The sequence below is a fragment of the Caretta caretta genome, chromosome 1, assembly GCF_965140235.1.
Source record: "Caretta caretta isolate rCarCar2 chromosome 1, rCarCar1.hap1, whole genome shotgun sequence".
Classification (NCBI taxonomy): domain Eukaryota; kingdom Metazoa; phylum Chordata; order Testudines; family Cheloniidae; genus Caretta; species Caretta caretta.
The window spans coordinates 214,728,505-214,754,128 of record NC_134206.1 but is presented as its reverse complement, the minus strand read 5'-3'; the positions used below and the strand labels follow the sequence as shown (position 1 = coordinate 214,754,128).

Genomic DNA, 25,624 nt, shown 5'->3' with positions numbered 1-25,624 from the left:
TCCACAAACTGCTCCGCGTCCCACAAGCAGCTCCCACCGTCCTACAAACTGCTCCACCAGCCTGTCCACAAGGCACTCCAGCCATCCCACAAACTGCTCCACAATATATCTGCAGGCTCCCCCACTACTTAACACAACACTCAGTGATTTCAGCTCTTAGTCAGTTCAGCTCTTTGGTGAATTCAGCTTGCAGTAGGGGAGCCTCAGTGCTGGTACACCATTAGCCCAAAGTGAGCTCAGCAGCCTGTAACTAGACTCCTAATGGAATCAAAATTAGCTCTGATATTCCACAGTGGAGAGAGGAGGAAATGCAATTAGCATGTAAGGCCCTCACCAAGGAGCCCATGCCACTAAGTATTAATACTTGTCCCCAGCCTCTGTCCAGTCACAGGTTTCAGAGTAACAGCCGTGTTAGTCTGTATTCTGTATATATAAAGTCTGCTGCAGTTTCCACGGTATGCATCCGATGAAGTGAGCTGTAGCTCAAGAAAGCTCATGCTCAAATAAATTGGTTAGTCTCTAAGGTGCCACAAGTACTCCTTTTCTTTTTGTCCAGTCACAGAGTTTTAAAACCCATGACCCTTGCCTAGCGAGTGCTACTTAGTTGATGGTGAGTCCCTCCATCATAACAAAAGGCCAAGTACAGTTCCAAGCACAGTTCCCATAATCAGGGTAATAACAATTTATTCTTCCTGTCCCAATAACAGAGACACTGGGGATCCCACAGCAGCCAAAGTGACCATTTGGGCAGCTATGGCCTCATTCTAGGCGGGGTGGGTGTGCCTATGCAAATGAGATCGGCCCCTGAAGTTCTTTTCCACAACTTGCCACACCTCACCACCAGATGTCAGGGTGGAGCTCATCCTGACACTACTTACATATAGATTTCCCCACAAGGGGCAGAGCAGACTGCAACAACTATTGTGGGATATCTTTGCTCAGCATGGTCGGCAAAGTGCTTGCAATGGTCCTGTTGAAAATATTCCAAGTCCTTGCTGAGAGAGTCTATCCTGAGAGCCAATGTGGGTTCAGATCTGGATGCTCCATGACTGATATGTCCTTCACATTATACTTGTTGCAAGAAAAAAAGCCATGAACAGGCACCTATGTATGTAGCATTTGTTGACCTACAAAAGGTCTTCAACATGGTTAGTGTAGGAATGGCATATATAAAGTCGTGTTGAATACTGGCTGACCACAAAAGGTGCTCTCCCTATTCAAAAAGTTCCACAAGGGAGTGAAGGCAACATCCAGTATGAAAACGAAACATCATCTGACTTTAGTATTGATACTGGTATGAAGCAAGGCTGCATCTTAGTGCACAGTGGCTTTGGCATCTTCTTCTCTGCTCTTTTTAAGTATGCCTTTGGAAATGATCAATCTGGCATACTAACTGAATCGAGGATGGACGGCAGCTTAACATCAGACAATTCCAGAGCAGAAGGCATATTACCCAGCTCACTATTCAGGATCTGCTTTTTGCAGATGATGCTTCATTCATCTCTAATTCACCTGATGAACTTCAGGTCATGATGAACAAGTTTTCCAGTGCATGCACCAAGTTTTGCATAGTAATCAGTACGAAGAAAACAGTTGTCATGTCACAAGGTACCAATATTCCACCTAAAATCTATGTCAATAATGAAGTTCTGGACAACATGGATCACTTCTGATATTTTGTCTCAATTATCACCAGCTCACTTAACCTTGATAGGGAAGTTAATGCTAGAATCGGCAAAGCTTCTGTTCCCTTTGGCAAACTTACTTCACGTATTTGGAATAACAAGTTGCTAACCCTGAACACAAAGGTGTCTTGTTTATCCAGCTTGTGTCCTTAGTACCCTTCTTTAGAGTTGTGAAAGCTGGGTTACATACTCCAAGCAGGACCAGAGATTGAACAGTTTCCACCTCCACTGCCTTAGAAAAATCCTTGTTACTTGGGACCAACAGATCACCAATAATGAGATCCTTGAGAGAACTGGCCTACAGTCTATGCAGACTTTGCTGCATGTTCACAGGCTTCACTGGTTGGGACATGTGGAACGCATGCCTCAAGACTGTCTGCCAAAGGCTGTGCACTATGGCCAACCTGGCTGCCATGCAGAGGAAGGCCAAACCTCCGATACAATGACAAGGTCAAGCAAGGCCTCAAGAAATGCAGCACTCCCACTGACCACTGGAAAAATGCTGCACACAATCATTCAGTCTGGAGAAGCTGAGTTAAGACTGGTGCAGTCACCATGGAGAGCCATCAGAGAGCCAGGCTGAGGGTCACAGGCGAGCGGGGAAGCAGAGCTTCAACTTCCGTCTGGCGAGTGGGCAGGTGGGAAGGTTTGCCACTCACGCATCGGGCTCTTTTCCCATACCATTGCTGAGCCCTACTGATGGACTGACTTTGTCGCGTCTCATTGCATCTGTCAAGAGGTTGGAGAGCCATGAGCAATAGGTGGTGTTAGTATTGTACACTCAAGTGATGGCACTCTTCCCTCATCCATACTGTGCTGCAGGGAGTGTTGAGGGAGAGTCAGTAGGGGGCGCTCTTGCCTCAGAGTCAGCACTGACCCTGTATTCGAGCATGATACTAGTGAGTACAATGCTATAGGGGCTACTACTTTCAGATAAGACATAAAACCAAAGCTCTGAGCATTCAGAGTCATAAGAAATCCCACAGCACCTTTCATAACCAGAGGGGGATTAGCCCTGGAGAGCTGGATATATTCCAACTCAGATAGGTCCCTTTTACCACTGTATGATGCCTGCTCTATGTGCCAAAGTCAGGCTGGATGGCTGCCGGAGGGTCTGGGAAAACAGGTATGTTAGCCCAATAATGCTAAATGCTTTTCCTACAGGCTGGTGAGGGTTACTGTTAGGATATAGATATTCAGGCCTGTCTGTAAAGGCCTGTACTCTAAGAATGTAGGTATATGTTTATCATTTAGCTAGTAATAGAGGTATACAAGAAAGAATCTGTGTAAGGGCCTTCTCTCACTGTGACAGTCTGAGGCCCTGTTCTTAGGCTAAGGCCTTTGGCTAAGCAGCAGAGGCAGCCATAAGCTGGGAAGCGAACGGTCACATCCTCACATCCCGAACTAGTCAGTATGGGGCTGTTAGGAAGCTGATCTATCACCTCCAGAGAAAGGGAAGAGCCTAGAAGATGTAAAAGGAAATTTAGGTTGATAGTTTTCTGTTTGGTAAGAACTCACTTATCAATAGACACAGCTGGGAAACCCTTATGTCTTTATAGATGTAGTTGTGAAATCGTCGCTTCTGTATTGTTTTGTCATTATAGTTCCCACTTTGCTATTGTTTATTTGCATGGTCTCTGTCTGGTTCTGTGATTGTTTTTGTCTGCTGTATAATTAATTTTGCTGGGTATAAACTAGTTAAGGTGGTGGGATATAATTGGTTAGCGGATTGGTTAGTTAAATTTCAGTAGAATGATTGGTTAAGGTATAGCTAAGAATATTATTATATAAATGAGGGGCAAACAGGAAGTAAGTTGGGATTCAAAAATAAGGAAAAAGGAACTTGGATTTAAGCTTGCTGGAAGTTCACCCCAATAAACATCGAATTGTTTGCACCTTCAGACTTCGGGTATTGTTGCTCTCTGTTCATGCGAGAAAGACCAGGGAAGTGGGAGAATAAAGGAATAAGCTCTCTAACAGTTACTTCAGGACAATTAAGGACAGCTGAGTCCAATTAAGGGCTGCCTGAAACCTGTTAAAATCTCTCTCCTGGTGCTGGTGCCGGTGCCGGAGCTGGTGCCGGTGGGGGGACAAACTGCTGCAAGGCTGGAGGCAGCAGGAAGATAGGCTTCTCCAGTGTGAGAGACTGCGCTCCTCCCCATAGGGGAGACACCCAAAATCCAGTGCCTGTTTAGGGGAAGGACTGACACCTCGGGGCCAGTGACAGGACAACCCCTTCCAAGGGGTATTCCCCTTTTGTTTTGATGCGTTCTAGACTTTTTCCCTTTGTTTGGCAGAGGAGCACTCCTCAGGCCTGCCCTGAGGCCTTCCGGGAAGGCTCTGAGAAACAAACCCTGAACAGGGAAGACAGACACGCTCTAGAGTGGGGGCTGATTTACCCCAGGCCCTGTTCCTGCAAGAGGAGGGAGCGCTAAGTCTGGTGAAGCAGAAGAGGTGCCTTGCCACATCTATTTTCAGTTGGATAAAGTTTTCTTCTTCAGCTGTTCTCTGAAACAGTTGTGCCGCATTAATTTGACTGAGTGCTATTAAACTGCTTCTGCATTCCACTCCAGAAGTGGTTGCACTTCAATACTGGCTGAGTGAATCCTAGAAATACAGACAGTAAAGCGTTTTGAGACCCTTCCATCTGGAAGGCACTACAAAAATATGTGATTACTTTTGTTTTCAGTAAGGTTACCAGTTCCCATGTAGTATACCCAAGCAGAAAAACAGCCAAAGACCATTTATACAAACACAATGTTGCATCAAACTCTATTTATTCCATAGAGTTGGAAAGTCTCATATATGGCTGAGGAAATGGCGTGTGGAAGATAGTACTGGTCACATGACATGAGAGAATCTCAGTTGGTAGCGATGGTATTTTGGATCCAGGAGACATAGTTGCACACTTTAGTGTAGACCCCGGGGTAGCCTTTCTGTGCACAACCAATTCCCCAGGAGACAATCCCTTGGAGTCTCCCATTGCAGACTACTAGGCCACCGGAATCCCCCTGCAACAAAGATTGTAAAATGGTGTTTAGCAGGCATTACAATCAAGAGGGGATTCTGCCTTTTTGACAAAGCAACAGAGATACTAAGTCCTTTTGGTGGCTTATGAGAAAGTCTAGTAATGAGAGGGGCAGTTTGATAGTGCTGATCTCATGTCAGCCTTGATATCACATTTTAAGTGAAAGGTGCTAGATGAAAACCCCACAGGATGGGAATGCTCTGTTTATTCAGAGGGGAAGTATGGCACAGACAGCTTCACACAAATCCACCCTGTCTCATATTAATGTGCTGTGGCCTGGAGACACCATATCTAAGTGCCAAAAGGGAATTTGTTTTTCATGGGTTAGAGACAAAGGACAATCTGCAGGTTACAAGTACTTGGCTGGGATTCAGGAGAAGTGAGTAGTGCTCATGTCTGCCAGGAACTTCCCAAGTCATCCACATACTGATTTGCAAGCTCCCATTGACCCCAAGATAAGTTGAGCTGAAAATTGGGCTATCGAATCATACTGTGTTTCAGTGTCCCATCAGTACATATGAATTCTGAGGATCAATCCATTCATGTGTTCTGTCGGGCTTAAATATACATGATGATACGTCCCTCAGAACAACCTGCAGAGCCAACATTTCTAAAGTGGGCATTGATTTGGATATCTCCACTTTGGGGACCCACCTCAAGACACCTTGATACTGATTTTAACATATGTTAAGCATCTGCATCTTTTAAGGGCTTGAGTTGGAGCAGCAGGTGTTCACCGCCTCTGAAATCCAGGGCCAAGGAGTCTCAAGTCTGGCATCAAAAAATGGAGGCATTCAAAATCCATGACTAACATTGAAAATTTTAGTCTAACTAAATAAAAATCAGTCCTTGGCCTCTGCTGAGACTGCCAAGAATGAGGCCAAGAAGCACCACTAAAAATGGTTCATTATGAGGTGAGGACAAGTTTCCAACTAGGAAACAGACCAAGAGTCAGCACCATATCAGCCACCAACATATTTCAGTCCTTCAGGCAATAACTAACAATGTGTGATGCCTATTTTGCAGAGGGTTGAGTGGGGGTGGAGGGTAGAGACAAGTGAGACGTGTGGGGGAGCTATTTTACCTGACAGGAATCTTTGCCCCCCTCCAGGTATCCGATACAGATCATGTTACTAGTGATTTGTCCTGGATAGGCACCGCTGCACTTGCTGGAGGACAGGACAGGAACTTTCAGGCACTGCAGGAGGTCAGGGTAGTTAGCAACAAGAAATGGGAGAAAATTAATAATGGAAATCCTTGAATTCACTGTGAAATTACAGCTGCCCTTTCAATAACTGGAATAGTGCCCTCTCTCTAAGTAGCATTTCTATCCCCTTGGCTTTTTCTCCAGCAGCTCCCAGCTTTCCCACAGGATCGTTATCATTGCGTAGGGATTCCCTTCCTCCAGAGGGATCAGAATCCACAACTGGGGATTTGTTCAGCCTGATCCATTGCACAGTTAATCTCTGGGTTCCAGAAAATGGGCAGCCAATTGGACTTAGAAAAGAGCATCCCAAAGATCAGAGGAAACCAGTAAATGGAAAAGACCAGTTGGATCACTCTGAGCCAGCTTCTGCACTGGAGTCATGGGTGATGTGTAGCCTATGGATCAGTAGCCGGATACCCCAAGTGGATTTGGCTCATTCTGAGAGGCTGAGGGAACTGGGATTTTTTAGTCTGCAGAAGAGAAGAATGAGGGGGGATTTGATAGCTGCTTTCAGCTACCTGAGAGGTGGTTCCAGAGAGGATGGTTCTAGACTATTCTCAGTGGTAGAAGAGGACAGGACAAGGAGTAATGGTCTCAAGTTGCAGTGGGGGAGGTTTAGGTTGGATATTAGGAAAAACTTTTTCACTAGGAGGGTGGTGAAACACTGGAATGCGTTACCTAGGGAGGTGGTAGAATCTCCTTCCTTAGAAGTTTTTAAGGTCAGGCTTGAGAAAGCCCTGGCTGGGATGATTTAATTGGGGATTGATCCTGCTTTGAGCAGGGGGTTGGACTAGATGACCTCCTGAGGTCCCTTCCAACCCTGATATTCTATGATTCTATGATTCTATGATCCCTGTTCCTGCTCCCTAGGCTAGTGCAGGAGTTATATTGTAAAAATGGAGTTCTAATGTAATAAACTTAAATTTGAAATAAAATATTTTCCTCCATCCTTAGAGGTGTGGATAACCCATTGAGTTCACTGATCTCAGGGGGAACTGTGGGTGCTCAGCAACTCTCAGGATCTAGCCCATTGAATGTCTCAAATAATGGGAATGGAGGACTTCCTCCTGAATATCATAGAAAAACGTGTTTGGTGCTTCAGCCTGCCCCATGCCAATAACAAAGAACAAGAGAAAATCAAGGATATTAGAAGAGAACATATTTAAATCAGATAAAAGGCCCCTGCTCTCCACAGGCTTTTCCCTTTGAGCCATAATTCCCCACATGGGCTCTCTCTTCAAACCACCTCCCCTACAAGTGCTCTCCCTTCCCCATACTCTCTTCCCTGGGGCCCACCACTGGGTCAATAAATGTCTCCAGTGTCCTAGAGAAGCTCTACACTCCCAAAGAGCACTTACTGCCACTGCTGAGGGTGTTGCCCCAGCCAGAGATCAGGCACTGGGTGCCAGTGGCCACACAGCTGGTCGGCAGGGCAATTGTGTTGATGTAGGGGTTGAGGGTAGCTGCACTGGCCAGCTTGATGAGCATGATGTCATTGTCCAGCGTCTAGGGGCTGTAATTCTGGTGACGGATGACTTTGGCTGAATTAATGAACTGTTCAGTGCCTTCTCTGACTGCCAGGTTGTGTTCTCCAAGCCTCACCTGGATAGAGCTGAAAAAGAGAACGGAATAACAGCATCCTCACCAGCACTGTCACCATCATTATTCATCATCATTATCATAACAACCCTCACCATCACTATGGATATTACCACAACTACAGTTGCTGTCAACACCAGCACTAAGGTCTCCGTTGCTCTAGTTCAGTGGGCAGCTCTCTGGCGTCGAGTTCACACACCAGGATTTAGCTTAATACCCAATCCACAGTGCAGGGAAGTCCTGGGAGTACTGCTTTGGCTGAAGCACAACATGGGGAGCAGGGAGAGGAGACCTGGGTGATATTCTGGTTGGCCTACGCCTCTCTACACATGTCACAGAACTAGTGATGGTCAGCTAGAGTGACCAGATGAAATGGACAAAATATTGGGACACCTGGGGGAAGCAAAAACAAACAAACAAACAAAAAAAAACACTGGAGCTGCCAAAGCCGCAATATCGGGACGCGGGACAAAGAACTAAAAATCAGGCCAGTCCGGATTTTATCGGGACATCTGGTCACCCTATGGTCAACACACGGGATGCCCATTTTGCTCTGCTTTGCTATTCATTCATTCATTCATTCATTCTTTGTAAGTCCATCATTCCACTTTTTGCAACTTTGCTTCATGATCCAACTCTTACAAAGACAGTTTCCTCCCTAAGGCAAAAAAGAGACTCCCAGAAACTACTAGACCACTGTAAGGCACTTTGATCTGGAGGGGTGATTCCAAGCTCAGGGAGACATTCTTGTGCTAGCTCTAATTGAGCAAGCATGCTAAAAGTAAGAGTGAAGCCATGGTGGTGCAAGTTGTGGAAGGCACTAGCAGCCCCAAGTATGTGCCTATGGGCTCGGGTGGGTAAGTGCTTGGGGGTGGCTAACCCTTCCTACCACTCACACTGCTACAGCCTCACTCTATTTTCAGCATGTACATCTCCTTGAGTTGGGAATCACGCCTCCAGCTCAAAGTGTAGACATATCCATCGATGGTCACCACGACAGGTGCCTCATGCTAGGGAAGATTCAGTACTAATGCAGAAAAAGGGTCACCCAGAACCGAATCATCACCTCATGCAGCAGGGCAATTGTGCCAGGCTGCTGGAGCACTGCAGTCAGTACTGACACAGAAACCAGAGCCTCTCCTGAGCCTCTCCAGAGCCTCTCTCCACTTCTTGAAGGACTGAGGCATTCCTTGACAGTCTCTCCTGACCCATGCTTAGTTAATCAGATGTGACACTCTCAGAGCCAACAGGGGCATTAGGGCTGCAGGGGAAGCAGTAGTTTAACAGCACAAATATTTTCTACTCACGATTTGTAGCAGTGAGCGGCTGAGACAACCCATCTGCTGTTAATGAGGGCACCTCCACAGAAATGGTACCCGATGTTCAGGGATGCCTGGTAGAGCAAAAAGTTCTTTGGGCATGTGTAGCCTCCCACGATCTTGTCATCATCAGTGTCATCAATGGGGAAGGCAAATGGGTGAAAGAGGAAGAAATAAATTAATATCCATCATGGGGATCATGGAGCCAGTCTGGATGAGGGGATTGGGAATGGGATATGAAACCTCTCACTTGTAGGATGCTGACTTTGCTTCAAGCTCAAGCTGGTGGTAGCCAAAAGGTCTCCACAGCTGATGGCTCTTTGTTGGTTGCTCTCTGAAATCAGGCTGTGGGACTCAATCAGTCCAGCTTCCAGTGCCATGTGTCCATATCACAATGAAACACTGTGACAATTAGCCCGTGGCTGATAGTCTCAGCAGGGAGGTCAGGATGTATGCATGTTTGGAGGTCAAGGAATATTGCACTAGTGTTGCCTTGACAATTTCGGGGATAAAACGGGACTTCACCCTCCAGCGCTACAGAACCTGGCCCTTTTCATCACATCTAAACTTCACTGTAAAGTAAAATAAAAAATGAACTTACCAGCTGCTCCCAGAAAGGCTACAACCAGGATGTATTTCATGGTGTCATAAATATAAAGGAAGGGTAAACACCTTTAAAATCCCTCCTGGCCAGAGGAAAAACCCTTTCACCTGTAAAGGGTTAAGAAGCTAGGATAACCTCGCTGGCACCTGACCACAATGACCAATGAGAAGACAAGATACTTTCAAAGCTGGAGGGGGGGAGAAACAAAGGGTCAGGGTCTGTCTGTGTGATGCTTTTGCCGGGGTCAGAACAGGAATGGAGTCTTAGAACTTAGTAAGTAATCTAGCTAGATATGTGTTAGATTCTGATTTCTTTTAAATGGCTGAGAAAATAAGATGTGCTGAAAGGAATGGATATTCCTGTTTTTGTGTAATTTTGTAACTTAAGGTTTTGCCTAGAGGGATTGACAGAACAAGGAGTAATGGTCTCAAGTTGCAGTGGGGGATATTTAGGCTGGATATTAGGAAAAACTTTTTCACTATGAGGGTGGTGAAACACTGGAATGTGTTACCTAGGGAGGTGGTGGAATCTCCTTCCATAGAAGTTTTTAAGGTCAGGCTTGACAAAGCCCTGGCTGGGATGATTTAATTGGGGATTGGTCCTGCTTTAAGCAAGGGGTTGGACTAGATGACCTCCTGAGGTCCCTTCCAACCCTGATATTCTATGATTCTATGATTCTCTATGTTTTGAATCTAATTACCCTGTAAGGTATTTACCATCCTGATTTTACAGAGGTGATTCTTTTTTACTTTTTCTTCTATTCTTCTTTTAAGAACCTGAATGTTTTTTTCATTGTTCTTAAGATCCAAGGGTTTGGGTCTGTGGTCACCTATGCAAATTGGGGAGGATTTTTATCAAACCTTCCCCAGAAAAAAGGGGGTAATTTTTGGGAGGATTTTTTGGGGAAAGACGTTTCCAAACGAACTGTTTCCTAATAATAATAATACCTGTGTTAGATGTTTGGTAGTGGCAGCGAAAATTCAAGGGCAAAGGGTAAAATAGTTTGTACCTTGGGGAAGTTTTAACCTAAGCTGTGAAAGTAAGTTTAGGAGGTTTTCATGCAGGTTCTCACATCTGTACCCTAGCGTTCAGAGTGGGGAAGGAACCTTGACACATGGTCTTCCTATGGATTCCAACACAACTCTGTAAACTAGAAGAGGGAATTGCTGGGTATTTATCTTCCTGAACTGGCCTTATCACAAGCCCAAGGATTTCACCAAAGGAAAATACACAATGGAAAGTTTGAAAACCCAAATTTAGGTGTTTATCAGTCACAGGTAGCAAAAAAGTAAAAAAACAAAAACAAAAAAACCCAGAGTTAATCATAAACTTTTCCTCAATTGCACAGCTATTTTTAAAATGATTTAAAAAGTCAGCCTTCAATTTAAAAATAAAATGGGAGCTTTGGACAATTTTTCTTTGATTTTATTCCAGGTTTTGTTAGTGCACTATTTACCCAGATCAAAGCTCGAAACCTTTTGAGATTCATCTGCCTTTCTACAATGTACATTTTCTTTCCAGTAGTTAAAATTTCTCCATGTGGGGTTTAAGATCCTATAAATCAGAGTTGGAGAAGACCTTTTATTAGGTTGTCTCTTGTCCATGTCCTCTTTCTGGTCAATGCAGGTTTATTTTTATATAGTAGAACCTCAGATTTATGAACACCAGAGTTACAAACTGACTGGTCAACCACACACCTCATTTGGAACCAGAAGTACTCAATTAGGCAGCAGAGACAAATAAAAAAGCAAATACTATACAGTACTCCGTTAAATGTAAGCTATTTTAGAAAAAGGGAAAGTTTAAAAAAAAAGATTTGACAAGATAAGGTAACTGTTTTTGTGTTTGTTTCATTTAAATTAAGATGGTCAAAAGCAGCATTTTTTCTTCTGTATAGTAAAGTTTAAAGCTGTATTAAATCAATGTTCAAACTTTTGAAAGAGCCATAACATTTTGTTCAGAGTTACGAACATTTCAGAGTTACGAACAGCCTCCATTCCCTAGGTGTTCGTAACTCTGAGGTTCTATTCTAATATACTGTCCCTGTGGTGGTGGTGGTGATTTTCCCACTTCTAATGGTAAATGACCCAAATTATGGGGCTTTCACAACTTCACTTGGGAGACAATTCTTCACTCTAATAAATCTCCCTGGACTCATCAATCTAGCCAAGTACTGCATCTCAGGTTTGTTTGTTTTTTGTTTTCTTTTGTTTAATTTTGGCATGTTCCATAGAAATGTAACATGCCAATAAAATATAGAACTCCCAATATAATAATGATAGTGATAAATTAATGAATGAGTAGGGAAGGTCAATCAGGTCCACTACACAGCACAGAAGGGAAACTGAAGGCAATGCCTTTTAAATTGATAAAAGGCATTTTTAAAATAATTAACCTGTGGAACTTTCTATTGCAATGTATTCTTGAAACACATGGGTTAGGGCCCAGTGCTGCCACCTTAATACCCTTTGAGTAATATCTTACTATGTGAGTAGTCCCATTGATATCAGTGGGAGCTGCTGCACTTTTGAAAACCAGGTCACTAATCTAGATACCTAAGTATGGATTTGGAAGGTTAACCTTTGTGACCATTTTTGAAAATCTTGGTCAGTGTATCACTTGAGAATCAGCATGTGCTTAAATGGATTTAGTAGGGTGTATAGGTAATAATAAGACCCCCAAATCCCTGGCTGAGGTGAGAGCTCATTTCTGCAAGGACACTGGCCACCAAAGATGAAAGTGTTCACGCAGCTGCCAACTATACTGAGTTAGTGTCTGACTACCATGGGATGACAACAGGTGGTTGTTAGCTCAGGATAATCCCAGGTGGTTGTATACCTGGCCACACTCTGAATTTTCATAGGACACTGATAGTTCTGCTTTACTCTTAGTCTTCTAGTCAGCGCTGAGAGACCTGGTCTGGGGAAGGTATTTGGGAGGGAGGGGAGTTTACGGAGGAATATTCATAAGCCCCTAAAGCGAGTTAGGAGCACAACTTCATTGTCCAGATGGATGGCTGGTCCAAGATGAGCTCATCCTATGTTTTGGATTAATTGTGTAAGGTTGTAAATTTGTACCTCTGCAAGGGGTTCCCTATGAGCACTTTTTAAATCTAAACAAACAGAAAAGGATGAGAAGGTTTTATTAAAAAAGAAAAGGTTCTGTATCGACAGTAGCCATGATAAAAATTACCTGAGCCATCCAATCTCATGCTGCAAGGTCCATGCTCATCATCAGGCAGGGTAGGTGCTGAGGCAGTTGGGAAAGGAAAGTATAATATTGTCCAGTTTGATCCATTTGGGAGGCTTTATTCCCTTCCCACTGAAACAAGAGGCATTGGCACAGGAACAGGATGCTGGACGAGATGGAAAACTGCTCTGTTTCAGTGAGGCTCTTATTTTGTATTGGGTGTCTCCTGCACTAAAGAACTGCTCCAGTAGAAAAGGAGTTGGGGGAACTGGGAAGGAGGAAGCTATTTGTGTACATTGGACCAAACTCACCCTTGGTGTAAGTTCAACTTCTTTGACTTGGATAAGTTTTGCTCCTTGTGGCTGAAGCCTTACCTTATACTGGTTTGAAATCAGCCAAATATCCCTTCAGATCAGTCTGCCTTGATAACTCCTTAGAGTATCTTTATAAATGCTCAAGTGAATCACTCCTCTTCCTTCTGGCCTGCGTTCTAACTTTCCTCATTTTGAGACTGTGCTTCTCCAATCAACTCTTTGGGGTCTCCTACAGAGATCCGAATCAGAAGAGTGAAATTATATTTATTCTTTCTTTGTTATTGTTTTTTTTTAATCTAAAGTAAAAAAAAAATCACTCATATTGAAATTGGACTGGACTTTGTGAACTGGAAAAATTCAACTCCAAGGGCTGTATATCCAGCAACTCTCAAGAACACTAAAATTCCTTATTAGAGTAGAGATGGAAGGGTATATCCCATTCTGCATTCTCTTTGTCCTAGTGTCTTCTCTTGCAGAAGAATTTTAGGTCAGTTTCAAATTGGCATTTATATAGTCTTGGAAAAATTTGATTTTAATATAATTTTGATGGATAATATTGATGTTTATTTTAAAGCATATTTAACGATTTTTACTGATTTAAATTTTTACAGTTGTGGAAAATTATGGCGGGGGCAGACAATAATATTTTAATGAGAGTTGATGCTGAGATTCAAACATTAATGCTTTCTACTCATTAAAACACAAATTGTCAAGATCACATGTCAAAACATACAGTGTAAATATCCTAAATCAAACTCTAATATATTCTCAAGCAGCATTTTTCTCACTTTGCCTATCTGTAAATTTTAATTATTATCACCTTGATCAATCGGTCCCTCCACCCTCATCTAGATTGCGTTGATCACTACACATCTTACCCTTGCCTTCCTTCTCCATGTGCGACCATCCCATGTCTTTTCATGATGAAATCTTCCCATTTCTTTGGAGGTCAGCTGAGTGGTTGTTTCAGTTCCTGTGGGTAGCACTCAGCGACAGCTGGCAGTCCATTGATTGTCAGTGAGCCTTGCTATATGCCCAGCACACCACATTTTACTATACCTGCTTTCAACAACGACAACCTGCATGCCACTCTCCTGTCTGATCACTTCATTAGGGACTTGGTTGCGGATTGAAATCCCTAGAATTCTTCTTTCCATCGCCCTCTCCATGACAGACAGTTGCTGCTCCTCTAGCTTCATCAGCACCCATGTTTTGCTGCCATACAACGTTGCCAGCAGTGCTGTTGAGTTGAAGAGGTTGGCGTGTGTTGCATTTGATTTTTCCTTGGAAGACATCCTTGATAGAATTGAATGCACACCAACCAGCTTTCTTTCTCTGTGAGAGTTCACCTTCCTGATTGTGGCAAATGTTAATTTTTTTGGCCCAAATAGATGTATTGCTTGACTTCGTCCATTTGTTCTCCCTTGACTGTTATCTGGGCTTTTGGCAAGGCATCAGACAGCATAAATTTCGTTTTGGAGCCAGTTCATTTTCAGTCCGACTTGGCTGTTTTTGTGTTGAGTTCTTGCAGCATTTTCTGTAATTTGATAGTATTTTTGGCAATCAGTACAATATTGTCCACAAATTTGAGATGGTTTAATTGCTATTCTTTGATGCTGCTTCCATCCCTACAATTCATCTGCCTCATTACCATTTCGAGGCAGGCTGTGAAAAGTTTTGATAAAACTGTGTCTCCTTGTTTCACACCTTTTTTAACTGGGATGCAAAGGGGAGTATCAAACAGAGTTATGTCTGTAGTGCAGGTTGAATTTGCTGCCTTTAGTAGTTTGATGTAGTTTGTGTCAATGCCCTGCTTTGCAAGAGCTTTCAACATGGCATCGATCTCTACGCTGTCAAATGCTTTTTCATAGTCGACGAAGGCAATGCATAAAGGAAATAGCTAGTTTATAGTGAAAACATTGTCCATTGTGCTGAAATTCCTTTGAAAACCTGCCTGCTCTCTTGGCTGCTGCTCGTCCACACTCTGTGAGAGTCAGTTTGTTATTATTTTGGTGAACAGCTTGTAGACGTGTGAGAACAGGCATATTGGACAATACTTCTTTGGATCTTCATGATAGCCCTTCTTGTACAGCAAAATGGTGTTGGGCTTCTTCCAGCTAGATGGTATCTTCTGCATTTCCAAGCAATGGCTAAACCTCTGAGCAAAGGTTTCCCAGAGGTCTTGCCATCCAGCTCTTATCATTTCAGTTATCAGTCCATCTTTTCCTGGGACTTTTCCTTCCTTCATTTGGTAAAATGCATGTCAAACTTTGCTGACAAGGACTAGGAGTACACACTCATTGGTCTGTTGAAGTGTTGGTACTGGCACATTTATCTGAGACGCAAACAGTTCTGTGTAGCAATCTTTGTAGACGGCTTCCATCCCTGTTCTGTCAATTATTGCTTTTCCAGCCTTGTTCTTCAGTGTCATTATTGTTGACCTGTACAGCATCAATTTCCTTTTTCATTTTTTGAGGCTTCTGTGATCTTCAGCCATCTTTAAGAGCCTTTAATTTTGGTACTTCTCAAAGTCCTCCTTTAGTCTTCTTCTTATCAGCTTGCAGAGGAGGAAGTACTCAAGTTTGTCACCATCATAAGTGGGCTTATGTACCGACTGTGGTAAGGTTGTGTGAAGAGACAGAGGTCAGGCCACTGATAGAAGTGAGGAGAGAGCAGTACAAACATAAGGTCAGTGAGGTGATTAGACCAGTCCATGGAGGCTTTTAAAATGAAAGAAGGAGTTTTGGAACTGGATCCTGAAATGCACATAGACCAGGTGAGTCTGTTCCATCCTCTATGGCCCTCATTCACCCTGTCCCCTCCACTCTCCTTTGCATGTCTTTGTAGTGGGGTGATGGTGATGCAGAAGGAGAAGTTTATAGCCACCCAGAATGGGAGCAAAGCAAGAATCCCAAGTGACAGCTCCTACTATACTGTCCGGTGGTATCAGGAGAAAAGTGCAGAAGGGCAGCTTCAGTTTGTAGCCACTTCCATAGGTGGGAATGCAGGAGAACTAGAAGAACAGTTCAAAACCTGATACAACTTGATATAGACAGCAACACTGACAACCTCAGCATAGGGATGGTTGAAGACACTGCAGTGTATTTCTGTACAGCTAGTAAAGCAAAATGAGAACTTTGTGCCTCACATTTGTGCAATAACCCACCAGTGCTGTTTACCCCATGTCCCTCACAACCCACACACCTCGGGCCCAGCCACACACAGAAATGGTGTGACGGGAGAAAGAGATGTCACTTAGCACTCAACAACAGTGAGGGGTACCTAGTCACCAGTCATGGAAGCCAAGCCCTTTAGTTAGCCAGAGGCGGAGCAGTGCAAGCTTCCTTTCCCCACACACATACCCTCACATGAATGTTCTGCTTAGTCGCTGCTCTGAGGGCACCACAGCTACAAGGGAGAGTGTCATCTGCCAGGGATTCAGTGTAGTCCAATGGACACATCTACCACTCACTTGCCCTATGACCTTGGGCAGGTCACTTACCTTCCTTGTGCCTCTGATTCCCCTTGTAAAACAGAACAAATGATGCTCACCTACCTTTGGAAAGTGCTTAGAGATGAAATCTGGTAAGTGTTCATTAGCAGTGACAGTAGGAGTAAATTCAGTCTATGGGACATTCAGTCTTTGGCCAACTAGTGAAAAGGACTCCACTTTATGGACACCTGTCCCATCTGGAACTGGGCTGAAAGCCAGCAAATGGTTTCACACAGTCTGACAGGCTGTAATGATGTAAGTGACAACTGACATGGGTGCAGGTAGAAATTAGTGACCTAGAGGTGAAAGGTTCTGTAAACCTTTCTCAGTCTGTCTGCCCCCAAAGATCTTTGCCCCAGTATGTGCCTGCCTTGCATCACAGCCATCAGCAGCTCCGCCAAACACTACCACAGGGACATACCATTGGAACAGCTTTGCTATATTCCAGGAAATAAATAATGCCAAGAGCAATGTAACAGGGTCGCTTGCTTCTGAAGGGCTGGAGAGACTGGAGCTAGTCACCCCTGGCTACTGAATGAGCCACAACCAAGGAGATTGGATGATTTCCCTGTAAAGAGCAGAAGGACACTGCAGGGAATGGGGGTGCTCAGGAAAGTTGTGGCAGAGACTGAGGAAAGGCTGCTGCAGGGAAAACTCTGAAATATGGGGAGTTGCCCCAGGCAGGGGTGAAAGTGGGCCGGTATGGCGTACCGGTAAGAAGTCGGTAGTGTCCTGTATGCAGCCCCTTCCCTGTCGGCGGCCCTGCTGGTAGGGATCTTATCGGCACGGCCGACGATAGGGGAGGCAAAAGGGTCAATGACGTTAAAGTGCTACCACAGTGCCTTTTGTGAGTTGTGTGTTGTTCGTTCTTATACTCCAGCCCCTTTTGCTGGAAAAATTCTTGCCAGATCATGGGGTCAAACAGTTCCACGGTGTACGTGAGCTGCCAACTGTCCTTCAGGTGAATTGTAAATTTCTTGCTTACAGCTCCCGTGCTGGTAAATCTCTGATTAAGCAGTTAATAGTTTCTCAACATCTGTGCTCCGTCCTTTTGTTGTCTCTGAAGAGCTAGTCTGTGGGTGTTCCCTGGAACCATTTTAGTAACAATACAAGTAAAATCTCACAGTTTCATATGTAGTGTTGTTACACACATAATAATAGTACAGTGATGTTCATCGGATTGAGTTTTCAAATGATATCTCACAAGGCATACTTTGTATAAAATATAATATAATCATATACAAGTGGTGAATATGGTATACAGGGTTTTACATAGAATCATAGAATCATAGAATATAAGGGTTGGAAGGGACCCCAGAAGGTCATCTAGTCCAACCCCCTGCTCGAAGCAGGACCAATTCCCAGTTAAATCATCCCAGCCAGGGCTTTGTCAAGCCTGACCTTAAAAACCTCTAAGGAAGGAGATTCTACCACCTCCCTAGGTAACGCATTCCAGTGTTTCACCACCCTCCTAGTGAAAAAGTTTTTCCTAATATCCAATCTAAACCTCCCCCACTGCAGCTTGAGACCATTACTCCTCGTTCTGTCATCTGATACCATTGAGAACAGTCTAGAGCCATCCTCTTTGGAACCCCCTTTCAGGTAGTTGAAAGCAGCTATCAAATCCCCCCTCATTCTTCTCTTCTGCAGGCTAAACAATCCCAGCTCCCTCAGCCTCTCCTCATAACTCATGTGTTCCAGACCCCTAATCATTTTTGTTGCCCTTCGCTGGACTCTCTCCAATTTATCCACATCCTTCTTGTAGTGTGGGGCCCAAAACTGGACACAGTACTCCAGATGAGGCCTCACCAATGTCGAATAGAGGGGAACGATCACGTCCCTCGATCTGCTCGCTATGCCCCTACTTATACATCCCAAAATGCCATTGGCCTTCTTGGCAACAAGGGCACACTGCTGACTCATATCCAGCTTCTCGTCCACTGTCACCCCTAGGTACTTTTCCGCAGAACTGCTGCCTAGCCATTCGGTCCCTAGTCTGTAGCTGTGCATTGGGTTCTTCCGTCCTAAGTGCAGGACCCTGCACTTATCCTTATTGAACCTCATCAGATTTCTTTTGGCCCAATCCTCCAATTTGTCTAGGTCCCTCTGTATCCTATCCCTCCCCTCCAGCGTATCTACCACTCCTCCCAGTTTAGTATCATCCGCAAATTTGCTGAGAGTGCAATCCACACCATCCTCCAGATCATTTATGAAGATATTGAACAAAACCGGCCCCAGGACCGACCCTTGGGGCACTCCACTTGATACCGGCTGCCAACTAGACATGGAGCCATTGATAACTACCCGTTGAGCCCGACAATCTAGCTAGCTTTCTACCCACCTTGTAGTGCATTCATCCAGCCCATACTTCCTTAACTTGCTGACAAGAATACTGTGGGAGACCGTGTCAAAAGCTTTGCTAAAGTCAAGAAACAATACATCCACTGCTTTCCCTTCATCCACAGAACCAGTAATCTCATCATAGAAGGCGATTAGATTAGTCAGGCATGACCTTCCCTTGGTGAATCCATGCTGGCTGTTCCTGATCACTTTCCTCTCATGCAAGTGCTTCAGGATTGATTCTTTGAGGACCTGCTCCATGATTTTTCCAGGGACTGAAGTGAGGCTGACTGGCCTGTAGTTCCCAGGATCCTCCTTCTTCCCTTTTTTAAAGATTGGCACTACATTAGCCTTTTTCCAGTCATCTGGGACTTCCCCGGTTCGCCACGAGTTTTCAAAGATAATGGCCAATGGCTCTGCAATCACAGCCGCCAGTTCCTTCAGCACTCTCGGATGCAACTCGTCCGGCCCCATGGACTTGTGCACGTCCAGCTTTTCTAAATAGTCCCTAACCACCTCTATCTCCACAGAGGGCTGTCCATCTCTTCCCCATTTTGTGATGCCCAGCGTAGCAGTCTGGGAGCTGACCTTGTTAGTGAAAACAGAGGCAAAAAAAGCATTGAGTACATTAGCTTTTTCCACATCCTCTGTCACTAGGTTGCCTCCCTCATTCAGTAAGGGGCCCACACATTCCTTGGCTTTCTTCTTGTTGCCAACATACCTGAAGAAACCCTTCTTGTTACTCTTGACATCTCTGGCTAGCTGCAGCTCCAGGTGCGATTTGGCCCTCCTGATAACATTCCTACATGCCCGAGCAATATTTTTATACTCTTCCCTGGTCATATGTCCAACCTTCCACTTCTTGTAAGCTTCTTTTTTATGTTTAAGATCCGCTAAGATTTCACCATTAAGCCAAGCTGGTCGCCTGCCATATTTACTATTCTTTCGACTCATCGGGATGGTTTGTCCCTGTAACCTCAACAGGGATTCCTTGAAATACAGCCAGCTCTCCTGGACTCCTTTCCCCTTCAAGTTAGTCCCCCAGGGGATCCTGGCCATCCGTTCCCTGAGGGAGTCGAAGTCTGCTTTCCTGAAGTCCAGGGTCCGTATCCTGCTGCTTACCTTTCTTCCCTGTGTCAGGATCCTGAACTCAACCAACTCATGGTCACTGCCTCCCAGATTCCCATCCACTTTTGCTTCCCCCACTAATTCTACCCGGTTTGTGAGCAGCAGGTCAAGAAAAGCGCCCCCCCTAGTTGGCTCCTCTAGCACTTGCGCCAGGAAATTGTCCCCTACGCTTTCCAAAAACTTCCTGGATTGTCTATGCACCGCTGTATTGCTCTCCCAGCAGATATCAGGAAAATTAAAGTCACCCATGAGAATCAGGGCATGCGATCCAGTAGCTTCCGTGAGCTGCCGGAAGAAAGCCTCATCTACCTCATCCCCCTGGTCCGGTGGTCTATAGCAGACTCCCACCACTACATCACTCTTGTTGCACACACTTCTAAACTTAATCCAGAGACACTCAGGTTTTTCTGCAGTTTCGTACCGGAGCTCTGAGCAGTCATTCTGCTCCCTTACATACAGTGCTACTCCCCCACCTTTTCTGCCCTGCCTGTCCTTCCTGAACAGTTTATAACCATCCATGACATGGGGTACATGATGTCACGCAAAGGTTGTCCCCTACAACCAGTCCTTCTATGAGGTCTTCACTGTGATGTTGGCAGACCAGGTTCCAGCTCAAGCCAACACCCATAGGCCTCAGTGAACACTTACAAATGCATAGCTGGAAACCAATCTGACTCACCTGTGCATTAGCATTGCTAAAATAGGTATTAGATTTATAAGGATGTGTTTAGTGTTTAGACTTTTTGAAATGGGGCTTGTATGATGCTGCATGTATTAATCTTACTTATAGAATCATAGAATCATAGAATATCAGGGTTGAAAGGGACCTCAGGAGGTCATCTAATCCAACCCCCTGCTCACAGCAGGACCAATCCCCAATTAAATCATCCCAGCCACGGCTTTGTCAAGCCTGACCTTAAAAACTTCTAAGGAAGGAGATTCTACCACCTCCCTAGGTAACGCATTCCAGTGTTTCACCACCCTCCTAGTGAAAGTTTTTCCTAATATCCAACCTAAACCTCCCCCACTGCAACTTGAGACCATTACTCCTTGACCTGTCCTCTTCTACCACTGAGAATAGTCTAGAACCATCCTCTCTGGAACCACGTCTCAGGTAGTTGAAAGCAGCTATCAAATCCCCCCTCATTCTTCTCTTCTGCAGACTAAACAATCCCAGCTCCCTCAGCCTCTCCTCATAACTCATGTGTTCCAGACCCCTAATCATTTTTGTTGCCCTTCGCTGAACTCTCTCCAATTTATCCACATCCTTCTTGTAGTGTGGGGCCCAAAACTGGACACAGTACTCCAGATGATAAGATCTGTATCCCATGTTGTAAGATAATATTTACGTGCTCTCTAAGTATAAAATTGTTTCTAAAACTCTAAGCCCCTTGCGATACAGCATGGCCAGAGGGCAGCAGGAGAGTGGTTTTTTTTTTTTTTTGAAGCAAAAAAGAATTTTATTTGTGTAACACTTACAAAGAATCACCAGAAAGGATAAAGAAAAACTATGCAACAAAACAAAAGCAAACACAAGGTATAACACAGCACCCTTCAGGAGGGAGAAGTGTTCAGGCTAGCCTGGGCCCAGAGCGGGGGGGGCTTCCTCGACACTCATGGTCTTCCACCCCCTCGAGTTACCTAGTGCCACGCCCAGTGTCACCGATTATTCCTCTCCTGAGAGTGCCCGACAAGCAGGAGAGTGTTAGAAGGGAGCCTTATTCCCTGTAGAGGGAAGAAAGTTTGCTATAAATTAATTCAAGCACCTGAAGCCAATTAAAGCACCTGAAGCCAGTCACATGATAAAAAACCCCTGCTTCAGTCAGACAAAAGGAGGAGTTGAGGCAGAGTGGATTGGTGTCGGAGCGGAGAGCAGTTTGGAGGAGTTGAAGCAGAGTGGATTTGTGTTGGAGTAGAGAGCAGTTTGGAGGGAAGCAGAGGACAGTTTGGAGAAGTGGTGTGGTGGGCTAAGAAGACTAAGACCCTAGGTAAAGGGGCACCTGGTTTGTGCAGAGGTAGGGCAGGAAGCCCCACAAGCTGAAGACCAGGAGAGGGAAGTAGCCCAGGGAAGGAACCACCAGTTCTAGTGGTTTACTCTAGGGCCCCTGGGCTGGGACCCGGAGTAGAGGGCGGAACCGGATCCCTCCCTCTCCACTCCCCTCCTCTAGGACACTAGTGGGGCAGGTTAATACCCCAGTTCAGGGGCAAGAAACTGTGCTCTGAACCCCCACCCAAGAAGAGAAAGCAGGAGACCCATCATAGTAGTGCCGGCAGTTTGCCACACCCATACACTCAGGAAAGAAGCATTACCAAGTGTGAAATATTAGTTTACCACAAGAGGTGAAACTCCTCTCCAACAAAAGAAGGCCTACAGGACCTGACAAACCTTTGTGGAACATCAGTGAACAAAAGACTTTGTTGACTGCTTCCCTCTTGCTCATGAAGAGGGGGCGTGCACAAGCACTCATCCCATCACAGCTTGAATGATGTGGGAAGGGAATAAAAATCCATTTAGAGAAGGAATTGTTTTCACTGTGCTTCCTGGAATTTGGAGAGGGCAATATTTCTAAGCATAACAAAGGGATCTCCAAGCTGCTTAGCTTGAGTTAGTGCTAAAGGACACAGAATGTTTGCATAATACAGCAGCTTCTATTACCTTTTGGAACCTAAGACTGTAACTCATTTGTGCATGTATGTTTACCTGCTTTAATCTTGTAAATAACTTTCATTTCTTAGTTAATAAATCTTTGGTTAGTGAATATAAGATTGGCTACAAGTGTTGTCTTCAGTATAAAATCTAAAGTGCAATTGGTCTGGTTTAAGTGACTGGTCTTTTGGGACTCGGAGTAACCTGAATATTGTTGTGATTTTTGGTGTAAGGGACCATCTATCACAAAGGCAGGCTTGCCTGGGTGTCAAGATAAACTGGAGTGCCCAAGCGTGACTCCATGTTAATGGTATTATAGTGCTCAAGGAGTTCACAATTCTTACTTCAGCACCTCAGCATCCTGTGAAGAAAAAGAGATAAAACACATGATAGAGAAACAGTGAAACACATGGCTCTGTGAAAAACATCCAGAACCATGTACTGTAAACACAGGGATGGGGATTCACGTCTCAGCCAATGATTTACTTACTACCCTGAGACAAATGGCCATGTACCAAAGTATGTGCATCCCCATCTCTGCCTCATTGTGCAGGGACACTCCCTTGCATTGGGTTTTACACCGCTCTGCTCTGTAGGGCTGATTCCTCCTAAAATAGACGGGATCAGTTTGTGGTTTGTCTCCAGGCTCCTACACCCACAAATGCAGCAGCTATGCCAAAAGGGCCTCTGCATGTTCCTCCCCCTGCTCTTGAGAGCAGTGATATGGATTCTTAGCAGAGAGACAGATCAGATGTGAGGCGATGTGCCAGTGTGACATAAATACAGGGGTGACTTCAGAGTGACAGGCCTAAATGATCATCTGAGCAGGGAGAACAAGGACTGAATTGGGCACATGGCTCTGGTTCCCCTGCTTAGGGGCTTCTTAAACAAAATCTACACCCTTAGCCCTCAGGTAATTTAAAACCTTCCCATTCTGGTTCTATTTACTCAGTCCTCTAGGTACACATTGGCCCTGCAGGCCCCAACCCTTGTTCAGTATCTCTCTTTGCTTTGGTAGGGAGTTCCCAGCCCTCCTCCCCAGAGCTGAGTCCCAGATCAATCACCACTCCCAGCCTGGCTGGACCTCAGACCTCTCCAAACTGCCTTGGTGTGAGGGTCGTCCTCCTGCCATAGCAGGCTATTCCGAGCCCTCCTAGCTGGGGCCAGGGGTGAAAGTAATATTAAATTCTTACCGGTACGGGGGCCGGCTCTGGCCCCCAGAAGGGGCAGGACCTCAGGAGGAAGGGGCGGGGCTTGGGGGTCAGCCTCCACCAGCCAGCCCATCTATACTTTCTGGCCCCTGCCGCTTAGGGCTCCGGCAGTGATTTAAAAGGGTCTGGGGCACCAGCTGCTGCTGTAGTAGTGGCAGATTTACCAGCAGGGGAGTTGTAAGGAAGAAATTTACAATTCACCTGAAGGACAGTTGGCAGCTCACGTACACCATGGAACTGCCTGACCCCATGATCCAGCAAGAATTTTTACAGCACAAGGGGCTGGGGTATAAGAATGAACAACACACAACACACAGATTACTTCTCCTCCCACATCTCCACTCATGGCAGCAAGATTGTTTGAAAGACAAAAAAACATCATTGAACTGGGGGGAGTGGACCTAACTGGAAGGCTTTCAAGGGAGCATGGACTGCTGAAAGTTTTTGAGTGAGAGATACCTTTTTGCTTTCAAATCTTATTTAACTTGGTAAAGCTTAGGAATTAGAGTGCAATTTTATCTCTTTTTTTTCTTTTGTAACCAATTCTGACCTTTATGCCTTACCACTTGTAAATCACTTAAAATCTATTTTTCTCTAGTAAATAAAGTTGTTTTATTGTTTTGTCTAAACCAGTGTGTTTTAATTGATGAGCTGGGGAATCTCTACTCCGGTTAGCAAGGGCTGGTGCATAATCATTACCCTTTGATGGAATGACAAACTATGAGCTTGTATAGTCCAGTAGGCCACTGGACAGTACAAAGCACACGTTTCTGGGTGCAAGGCTGGGGCTAGGGAATTTGTGGGTGTTGCCCTATATGTAGTCCATGAGTGGCTGGGAGAGTATTCATGTATTTAGCTGGGTATGACTTTGCAGGCTAGTGGCTGTGTGTGAGCAGAGCCTGGAGGGGTTTGATGTTCACCAGCAAAGCAGTATAAAAAGCACCCTGGGCTGGAGAGTTAAGGGGACACAGTAATTCAACAGTGCAGCTTGTGTCCTGGGGAATGTCACACTTGGTTTGAGTGATTATGAGTTAGAATCATAGAATCATAGAATATCAGGGTTGGAAGGGACCCCAGAAGGTCATCTAGTCCAACCCCCTGCTCAAAGCAGGACCAATCCCCAACTAAATCATCCCAGCCAGGGCTTTGTCAAGCCTGACCTTAAAAACCTCTAAGGAAGGAGATTCTACCACCTCCCTAGGTAACGTATTCCAGTGTTTCACCACCCTCTTAGTGAAAAAGTTTTTCCTAATATCCAATCTAAACCTCCCCCACTGCAACTTGAGACCATTACTCCTCGCTCTGTCATCTGCTACCATTGAGAACAGTCTAGAGCCATCCTCTTTGGAACCCCCTTTCAGGTAGTTGAAAGCAGCTATCAAATCCCCCCTCATTCTTCTCTTCTGCAGGCTAAACAATCCCAGCTCCCTCAGCCTCTCCTCATAAGTCATGTGTTCTAGACCCCTAATCATTTTTGTTGCCCTTCGCTGGACTCTCTCCAATTTATCCACAATACAATTTAATTGTTGTTAATACAATTTAAACTAAAAGGATGGATTAAGGGAAGCAGTTAGGGAAGTGTACTGAACTGAAGAACTCTGGATATAAATTTGCAGGATGCTTGGAATTACTTTAAATCAAAGTGGCGGAAGTTCTCTGAAGCCAGCATCCCAAGCAAGGGGAAAAAATCATAGGGAAGGGTTGCAAACCAAACTGGATGAACAACTATTTCAAACAGGTTGTTAAGAGAAAGCATAAAGCCTACAATGAATGGAAGATGGGATGGATCTCAAGGACAGCTACATCTTGGAAGTCAGAAAGTTTAGGGGAAAAGAATTGCCCTAAGCCAAGCAGAACTGG

At 44.8% G+C, this 25,624-nt stretch overlaps 1 protein-coding gene across 3 annotated transcripts in view; it reads right to left on the bottom strand.

Moving 5' to 3' along the window:
- Window positions 1-8,964: 8,964 nt before the first annotated feature.
- The window catches only part of LOC142069338 (uncharacterized), a 122,250-nt gene continuing 105,590 nt past the window's right edge, over window positions 8,965-25,624 (bottom strand). For all 3 annotated transcript variants that reach the window (XR_012665128.1, XR_012665129.1, XR_012665127.1), the window contains 3 exons: window positions 13,824-15,597; window positions 12,635-13,174; window positions 8,965-9,410 (listed from right to left, as the gene is read on the bottom strand). The gene's annotated coding sequence lies outside the window, so the exon portion shown is untranslated. The remainder of the gene's footprint in view (window positions 9,411-12,634; window positions 13,175-13,823; window positions 15,598-25,624) is intronic.